Source organism: Choloepus didactylus, chromosome X, assembly GCF_015220235.1.
Source record: "Choloepus didactylus isolate mChoDid1 chromosome X, mChoDid1.pri, whole genome shotgun sequence".
Taxonomy (NCBI): domain Eukaryota; kingdom Metazoa; phylum Chordata; class Mammalia; order Pilosa; family Megalonychidae; genus Choloepus; species Choloepus didactylus.
This window is the reverse complement of record NC_051334.1, coordinates 156,962,865-156,973,446: the sequence shown is the minus strand read 5'-3', so window position 1 is coordinate 156,973,446 and position 10,582 is coordinate 156,962,865.

Sequence of the window (10,582 nt, the reverse complement as noted above, 5' to 3'; positions counted from 1 at the left end):
GTTTCATCCTAGGTTGCATTTCAAAATGGAATTCTCCAAAATGTTTCTATAAGTTGCAGCTGCTCTGAGGTCTTTCTGTTTCTGAGCTTTTATATGGCTCCTGTAAACTAATCAAGACCCACACTGAATCAGCAGGACCCCACCTCCATATAAATAATCTAATCAAAGGTATTATGTACAGTTGGGTGGGCTACATCTCCATGGAAACAGCCTAATCCAAAGATTCCAACTTAACCAACACTAGTACATCAGCCCTCACAAGATTTCATTAAAGGACATGGTATTATGGGGGGATATAACACATCCAAGCCAGCACACTAGGGTAGTACCATTGCATTATATAAGGCAGAGTTGAATGAAAAAAAGGAGAAACTATGAGAAATTGTGGTGAATGAACTCAACTGTGCCCATCCTCCACCCCTGAGGCTAGCAACTGTGCATTGGTCATGTTCTCCCCCAGCTGGTGAGATGCAGGACATTCCTGATTCAACAGTTGCCTGGTGAAGTTAACCCTCTTGGTCTTGCAGACTAGAGCCTTTCCACAGGGGATCCTGGGAGTCAATGGCTCTGTTATTTCCACAGAGAAGCTGCTGCAAGTGGCTAAGTTCCTCCTTGGCCTTCAGTGCCCATCCCCCACTCCTGAGGCCAGCAGCTTCACATGTAACTGATTCTTGATAAGCTAGCTGCAGTTGTCCAGAAGAGACAGGGAAGACCTCCCATCAAGAAAAGAAAGGTATGCAGAAAAGCCCTGATTCAACTGTTGTCTGGTATGGGTGGCCCTCTTGGTTCCAAAATCATGAGCCTTTCCACATAGGAAACCAGGGCAGTTGTGGCTCCACTATTTCCACAAAAAAGAGAAGTTGTGATATGTGACTAAGCTCCACTGTGGCCCCCAGCACCCATCAACCACACCCAATGCTAGCAGCTTCAGGCTGGCCTGGAACCTATCCAGCTGGCTGTGGTGGTCTGGAAGAAACAGAGAGACTGTCCCCTCGGGAAAAGAAGGGGATTCAAAAGGGTCCTGATATAACTGTTGGATAGTGAGGGTGACCCTCTGGGTCCTGTAGCCTTAAACATTTCCATTCAGAAGACCAGCACACTTGCAGCTCCACTACTTCCACAAACAGAGAAGCTATGAGAGGGATCTTCAGTGTGTCTCTCAGCACCCATCTTCCACCCAAAGTCTGGCAGCTTTGGATATGGCCAGATGCTACCTGTCTGGCTGCTGTGGTCTGGGAGAGGTGGATTGGTAGGGAGTAGGTTGGCAAACAGATCCATTTCTGGAGGAATGGGGTAGTGCAACCTAGGAAGCTGCTTGCCTGAACCTCTTTCAAAATGCTTTGTAATGGTTATGCACACCCTGAGGAAGACACTGGCTCTAGTTTGTTGGAGAAATATTGATGAAGCAAGTGCCAAAGGAGACCTTCAATGTGAACCCAATCAACAACAAAATCTTAGACAAGTGATTATTTCAAAATAATCATATCAAGATAATCAGATGCCCAGAAACCAGCAAAAAATTACAAGGCACATTAAGAAACAAGAGGATATTATGGCCAAGCCAAATAATGTAATTAAAGTCATTGGAGACACAGAATTTGGAACAATTTTTAAAGATGTACAAAAAATTTCCTAAATGCTTTCAATAAGATGGTTAAAGAGAAAAAAGATATTAAGAAAACACTAGGAGAGCATAAGGAAGAAATTGAAAGAATACATAGAAAAAAGCAGATCTTATGGAAATGAAAGACACAACAGAAGATTTAATGGGGCAGAAGAAAGAATCAGAGAATTAGAGGACAGAGCAATGAAATTTGATCACAAAAAACAAATGGAGAAAAAAATGGAAAAATGTGAGCTGGTTCTCAATGGAAATGATTTACAACATGAAGTGCACACAGGTTTGAATCATAGATGTCCCAGATGAAGGGTAAAGTGCCAGGAAGTATATTTGAGGAAATAATTACTGAAATTTTCCAACCCTTATAAAAGACATAAACAATGCAAATCCAAGAAGCCAAATGTATTCCAAATAGAATAAATTGGAGTACACTCACTCCAAGACACACTCTAAATCAGACTGCCAAGTGCCAAAGAGAAACAGAGAATCCTGAAAGCAGCAAGGGAAAAGCAATTCACCCCTTACAAGGGAAGCAACATATAACTAAGTGCTGACTACTCCTCAGGCACCATGGAGGTGAGAAAGCAGTAGTATGATATATTTAAAATACTGAAAGAGAAAAAATTCCAGCCAAGAATTCTTTATCCAACAAAGCTGACCTTCAAAAGTTAAAGGCAGGGGGTGACATCATCAACATGGTAACATAAAAAGTTACTGAAACTTCTCTCTTGATATGCAGCAAACAAAGGGGGATAACCCTGACTTTCAGAACTCTGAAGGATGATATGGACTGGAAAAAGACCCTACAAATGCTGAAATGAAGAAAAAGAAAAATATCAGGTAGGAAAAGTCAATTCCAGACAAAGTGGTTCTTTCCCCTATCCCTCACTCAGTATCACACAAGCACTGAAGGAGCCCAGAAACAGCTTCTGGGATTCCTTTCACCTCCCACCAGGGTCACAGACTATATGATCTCTCTCAGCAGTGAGACAGATCCCCACTGTTTGGAATCCTTGGGGATAGGGGAGGACATTTCAAAGCCAGATCAGTGAGAGACAAAGAGTCTGAGAAAACATGGGCAGGAACCATTTCCAGGCCTGGGTTTGAAAACCCTTTCACAATCCTTGAGGGAAACCATATATGGTGGCCAAAACCTTGCCTGTCAGACACCTGAAAATTTGCATCTGTGGGAATCCTCTGCCACAAATAAAGGTGGGGGACAAAACCACACATTGTGTCAGATTTGCCAGTAAAGTGAAGGCACAAGAACCCCACAGGGTCAGCTCAACCCAGACAGATGGGGGCTCCAGGAGGAAATTCAGCCCTGCCTGGTCAGACACAACAGGGGCTTCAAGAGGTAATTCAGCCCTGCCCAACCAGACTTAGCCCAGGCTCCAAGATGTAATTCAGCACCACCCAGTCAGACTCATCCCAGGCTCCAAATGGTAATTCAGTCCCACTGGTTGGATGCGCCTGGACTCCAGGAGATAATTCAGCCCTGCCTGGTCAGATGCAGGCTTGGATCCAGAAGGTGAACATCTTCTGAGGACAATTAAGCACTGAATAGCACCATCTTCTGGTGTACCAGAAAGTGCAAAGGAATTGCAGGACTTCTCAGAACCTCTCCAGACCTTATTGTAGACCCACTGAAGCTGGTTTACACACCCTGCATGGGAATCTGTCCCTGTTTAAGCTGAGAAATACATACAAACAGTTAAAACAGTGATCTAAAACAAACCCAGGGCTTGTGGGCCAGTGAAAAATGGAGCACAAATGGTAGCCAGAAGACTTCTTTTACCCACACATAGTGACCTTTTTGTGGCTCTCAGTGCCTAACCACCAGAGGCAGGCTAATGTGGGTACCTGGTTTTTGAAGTAAAGTGGAGGAGGGGTAGAGATAATTTTACAACTGGCTGGTGAGAAAGACAAAGAACAGATAGAGATCAAGGCCATCCAACAAGAAAATCCTAGGCAAAAGATAGACAGTGACCTACAGAATAAACTAATCAAGAAATTAGATGCCTAGAAAGCAAAAAGTAATGAGTCATAATAGGAAGAAAGAAGATATGGACCAGCCAAAATTGAAAACTAACACTTCAACAGAGATACAGAAGTTAAAACAACTAACTGAAGATGTTCAAACAAATTTTCTAAATCAAATAAAAGAGTTGAAGGAAAATGTGGCAAAAATGATGAAGGATATAAATAACACAATGGGTGGCCATAAAGAAGAGCTTGCAGGCTTTAAAAAAAGTCATAAATTATGGGAATGAAAATCACAATGGTAGAGATGAAAAACACAATGGAGACACAGAGCAGCAGATTTGAAGAGGCAAAAGAAAGGTTAAGAGTACTAGAAGACACAACACAGAAAAGAAAAGTTAGGGAAAATAATGGAAAAATATGAGCAGAGACTCAGGGAACTGAATGACAGAATGAAGTGCACAGATATACATGTTATAGGTATCCCAGAAGGAGAAGAGAATTGAAAAGGGGCAGAAAGAATAAAGGATGGAGTAATCACTGAAAATTTCCCAAATTATATGAAGGATATAAAATCACAGATCCAAGAATTGCAGAGTGCCCAAAACAGAATTGATCCTAATAGACCCACTCCAAGACATTTATTAATCAGATTGTCAAATGTCAAAGACAAAGAGAGAATTCTGAGTGCAGCAAGAGAAAAGTGATCCATCACATACAAGGGAATCTTGATAGGACTAGGTGTGAATCTCTTAGCAGCAATCACTGAGGTGAGAAGACAGTGGTATGGTTTAAGATATTGAAAGAGAAAAAATACCATACAAGAATTCTATATCTGGTGTGCTGGTTTGAGTTTGCTACGTACCACAGAAAAGCCATGATCCTTTAATCCAATGTTGTGGGGGCAGACATATTGTAGGTTGGACTTTTGATCAGGTTGTTTCCAAGGAGATGTGACCCCACCCATTCAAAGTGGGATGTAATTCCCTTGCTGGAGTCCTATATGAGAAGATAAAAGGCAGAGACATTTTGAAGAGAGTTCAGAGAAGCTAAGATATGGGTTCAAGTGTTTGTCCCTGGGCAAAGCAAAGACAGAAGCTAAGACAGAATCCCAGAGACATTTTGGATAAAGCCAGGGAAACAAGTAGCTAAACCTGGGAAAGAACAGCAGACTCTGGCCATGCACCTTTCCATGTGACAGATGCCATCAGTCTTTCTTCAGGGAAGGTATCATCCTGTTGATGCTTAATTGGGACATTTTCATGGCCTGAGATCTGTACATTTGTGAACTAGCTAATCATCATTGTAAAAGCCAATCCATTTCATGTATATTGCTTTTGGGCAGCTTTAGCAAACTGAAATATCAGCAAAACTTTCTTTTAAAGATGAGGGAGAGTTTCAAATATTTACAGATAAACAGATATTGAAAGAGTTAATGAAAAAGAGACCTGCTCTACAAGAAATCCTAAATGGAATGCTGCAGGCAGGTAGGAGTAGACAGTGAGAGAGAGTTGGTGAGGAGTGTAGAAATGAACAATAACAGTAAGGGTAACAAAGTACAAAGAGAAAAAAGTAAGATATGACATAAAAAATCCAAAAGACAAAATGGTTGAAGAAAGTACTGCCTTTACAATAATATCATTAAATGTAATGGACTAAACTCCCCAATAGAAAGACATAGATTAGCAGAATAAAAAAAAAAAAAAAAACCAACAAGATCCATATATAAGCTATAAACTGTCTATAAGAGACTCACTTTAGACACAAGGACAAAAATAGGTTGAACTAGAAATGTTTGTAAAAGGTATTTCATACAAAGAACAACCAAAAAAATGACTGGGGCATAGCTAACTAATATCAGAAAAACTATACTTCAAATGTAAAACAATTAAAAGAGACAAAGAAGAACACTATGTATTAATAAAAGCAACATCAATGTCATCAAGAAGACATAATCATAAATATCTAGGCACCAGGTGAGAGTGCCCCAAAATACATGAGGGGAAACACTGACAACACTGAAGGGAGAAGTAGACACTTCTCCAATAATAGTTGGTGACTTAAATACACCACTGTCATCAATGGATAGAACATCTAGAGAAAGGATCAATAAGGAAACAGAGATTTTGAATAATTAAATTAGTGAACAAGACTTAACAGATACTTACAGAGCATTGCACTCCACATCAGCACAATACACATTTACTCAATGTTCATGGATCATTCTCTAGGATAGACAATATGTTGGGTCAAAAACCAGGTCTCAATAAATTTACAAAGATTGAAATTATACAAAAGTTTCTCAGAACATAATAGAATAAAGTTGGAATTCAACAACAGGTGGAAAACTGGAAAATTCAAAAATATCTGGAGGTTAAATAACACATTCTTCAACAACCAGTGGGTCAAAGAAGAAATTACATGAGAAATCAGTAAATATATTGAGGCAAATGAAAACACAACATATCAAAACTTATGGGATGCAGGAAAGGCAGTGCTGAGAGGGATATTTATAGCCTTAAATGCCTATATAAAAAAGAAAAAGCAAGTTTGAGGAATTAATTGCCCATCTGAAGGAACTAGAGAGAGAGAACAACAAACTAATCCCAAAACAAACAAAAGGAAAGAAATAGCTCTAATTAGAGTACAAATAAATAAAAGTGTGAACATGAAAATGACAGAGAGAATCAACAAAACCAGAAGCTGGTGCTTTGAGAATATTGATAAAATTGATGGACACTTAGCTAGACTGACAAAGAGAAAAGGAGAGAGGATTAAAATAAATAAAATAAGAAACAGGAGGAGAGACATAACAACTGACCACACAGAAATAAAGTTGATAATGAGAGGATACTTTCAGAAACTATATGCTAATGAACTAGACAACTTACGTGAAATGAACAACTCCCTAGAAAAACATGAACAACTGACTTTGACTTGAGAAGAAATAGAACACTTCAACAAATCCATCACAATTAAAGTGATTGAAACAGTCAAAAAAATCTGCAAAATGAAAGTATAGGACAGATGGCTTCACATGTGAATTCTACAAAGCATTCAAGAGAGAATTAGTACCATCCCTACTCAAACACTGCAAAAAAATTGAAGAGGAGGGAAAGGTTTGTAAATCATTCTATGAAGGCAACATCACCCTAAAACAAAAGCCATGCAAAGACACTACAAAAAAAAGAAAATTACAGAGCAATCTCTTTAATGAATATGCATGCATAAATATTCAATAAATACATGCAAATAGAAAAAAGCAATATATTAAAGAATTATACAACATGACCAAGTGGGTTTTATTCCAGGTATGCAAGGTTGGTTCAACACAAAATCAATTAATGTAATACACCTCATCAATAAATCAAAGGGGAAAAACCAAATGATCATCTCAATTGATGCAGAAAGGGCATTTGACAAAATTCAACATCCTTTTGTGATGAAAACACTTCAGACCATAGGTGTAGGAGGAAACTTCCTCAACATAATAATATATGAAAGATCCACAGTTAATATCATACTCAATGGGGAAAGACTGAACATTTTCCCTCTAAAATTAGGAACAAGACAAGGAAGCCCACTATCACCATTGTTATTCAACATTGTTCTGGAAATTCTAGCTAGAGCAATTAGGCAAGAAAAAGAAATAAAATGTGTCCAAATTGGAAAGGAAGAAGTAAAATTTTCACTGTATGCAGATTGCATGATCCTATATGTACAAATAAAAAAATAGAGCAAGGCTACTAGAGCTAATAAAATAATATAGCCAAATGGCAGGGTTAAGGATCAACAAGCAAAAATCAGAAGCGTTTCTCAAGTGTTTATGGCAGCAGTATTCACAATTTGCAATGGATGCAGGTGGCCTATGTGTACTGTGCCAGTTTGAATGTACTATGTCCCCAAAAATATCATTACCTGTGATACAATCTTGTGTGGGCAGATGTACTAGTGTTGATTAGATTATAATTCTTTGTTTCCATGGAGATGCAACCCAACAAACTGTAGGTGATAACTCTGATTAGATAATTTCCATGGAGGTGTGGCCCTGCCCATTCAGTGTGGGTCTTGGTTAGATTACTAGAGCACTATATAAGCTGAGACAGAAGGAGCAATCTTGCTACAGCCAAGAGGGACACTTTGAAGAATGCAAAGGAGCTGGGAAAGGAGCTGCAGATTACAGAGACATTTTGAAGATGGCCTTTAAAAGCAGACATTTGCTCCAGAGAAGCTAAGAGAGGACAAATGCCCCAAGAGCAATTAAGAGTGACATTACTGAGGCGCTACAGCCTAGAGAGGAATGTCTGGGGAGAAAGCCATTTTGAAACCAGAACTCTGGAGCAGACACAAGCCATGTGCCTTCACAGCTAACAGAGGTTTTCCAGACACCACTGGTCATCCTTCAGTGAAGGTGTCCCCTTACCTTGGACACTTTATGGCCTTAAGACTGTAACTTTGTAACCAAATAACCCCCTCTTTAAAAAAGCCAATCCATTTCTGGTATTTTGCCTAATGGCAGCATTAGCAAACCAGAACAGAGCACAAATGAAAAACCAATACCTGGCATCATACTCAATAGTGAGAAATTGAAATCTTTCCCTCTAAGATCTTGAACAAGACTAGGATGACTACTTTACCCACTGGAATTCAACATTGTGTTAAAAGTTCTTACTAGAACAATTGGGCAAGAAAGGGAAATAAAAGGAATCCAAATCATAAAGGAAGAAATAAAACTTTCACTATTTGCCGACAGCATTATACTACTTTTAGAAAGCCTCCCAAAAGTTACCACAAAGTTATGAGGTAATAAATGAGTTCAGCAAGTTGGTAGGATAAAAGACAACATGGGCTCACACTTACTGACTTTAAGGCATATTATAAAGTCACAGTGGTCAAAAGAACATGGTACTGGCATAAAGATAGACATAATGATTAATAGAATCAAATTGGAAGCTCAGAAATAGACCCTCATATCTATTGCCAATTGATTTTTGACAAGGCTCCCAAATCCAGTCAACTGGGACAGAACCATCTCTTCAATAAATGGTGTTGAGATAACAGGATATGCATATCCAAAAGAATGAAGAAGGACCCCTCTGTCACACCCTATACAAAAATAAACTCAAAATGGATCAAAGAACTAAATATAAGAGCCAGTAACATAAAACTCCTAGAAGTAAATATAGGGGAACATCTTCAAGACATAGTGTCAACAGGTAGTTTCTTAGACCTTACATCCAAAGCTCAAACAACAAAAGAAAAAATAAAAGGGACCTCCTCAAAATTGAATACTTCAGTACATCAAAGGGTTTGTCAAAAGGGTAAAACACAGCCAAAACAATGGGAGAAAACACATGGAAGCCACATATCTGATAAGGGTTTGATAACCAGAATATATAAACAAAAATCTGCAGTTCAACAATAAAAAACCAACAACCCAATTAAAAAATAGGCAAACGTCATGAATAGACATTTTTTGAAGAGGAAAAACAAATGGTTAAAAAGCACATGAAAAGATGCTCATCTTTACTAGCTATTAGGACAATGGAAATCAAATCCATGAGATATCATTTCACACCTGTATAATGGCTGTTATTAAACAAACAGGAAAGTACAACTTTTAGAGAGGATGTAAGCAAATAGGAATCCTTATTCACTGCTGATAGGAATGTAGAATGGTGCAGACACTGTGAAAGACATTTTGGTGTTTCCTCAGAAAACTGAATATAGATTTGCCTTACAATCTGGGATTCCTGCTACTTGGTATGTACCAGGAAGATCTGAAAGCAGGGCCATGAACAAGCACTTGCACACCTATGTTCATAGTGGCATTATTCACAACTGCCAACCAAAGTTTCCATCAACTGATGAATGGATAAAAAAATATGCCCTCTACATATGATTGAATATAATTCAACAGTAAGAAGGAATGAAGTCCTGAAGCACACACCAAAATGGATGAACCTTGAGGATAATATGTTGAGTGAAATAAGTCAGACACAAAAGGACAAATATTGTATGATCTCACTAATATGAACTAATTCTAACATGCAAACTCATAGTCATAAAATCCAGAAGATAGGTTACCAGGAGATAGAAGGAGGCTTGACAGTTGGGAGTTGTTGTTTAATATGTGCAGAATTTTTAGCTAAGTTGAACTTAAACATTTGGAAATGGATAGAGGTCATGTTAGCATGTTATTGTGAGTAAAATTAACAATGCTTAACTGTGAGTGAACGTGGTGGAAAGGGATAGTTTAGAATCATGTATGTTAACAGAAGGAAAGCTATATGTTAAACTATGGGAATGTACAACACAGTGAACCTTGTGATGGACAATCACTGTGATTACCACTACAAATATAAGTAAGTTTTCTCATGAACCAGAACAAATATATGACACCTTTACAAAGAGTTAATAATAGAGTGGTATATGGGAAAAATGTACCTATTTGAAACTATGGAATATAGTTACCAGTAATATCTTCAGATTTTTTCATCAACAGTAACAAATGTACAATACCAACGCCAAGGGTAAACAACAGGGGGAGATAAGTGGTATTGGATATTTTGGATTTCTTTTATATTTATATTTATATTTATTTTTCACTTTGGAGTAATGAAAATATTTTAAAATTGATCTTGGTAGTTGTACAACTATTTGGTGATACTGTGAGTCATGGATTGTACACTTTTGATAGATTTTATTGTTTGTGAATATATCTTAATGAAATTTCATTTTAAAAACTGAAGGAAAATCTCCTGGTTCCCTTTATGGCCCACCCCCCACCCATCCCCAGCATGGTATGGAGTCACCCTGCACTCCCACTGTGGGTCCCTTGTCCTGTTCCACCAAGAGCAGAATAACACCTTTAGGCATATTTAGGGTACATGAATGTCAGTGCCAATAAATTGGAAGGTAACCTTAAAGGCAGACATAAGAAACTTCTTTTGACCCCATGATCCCAGAATTTTCTTT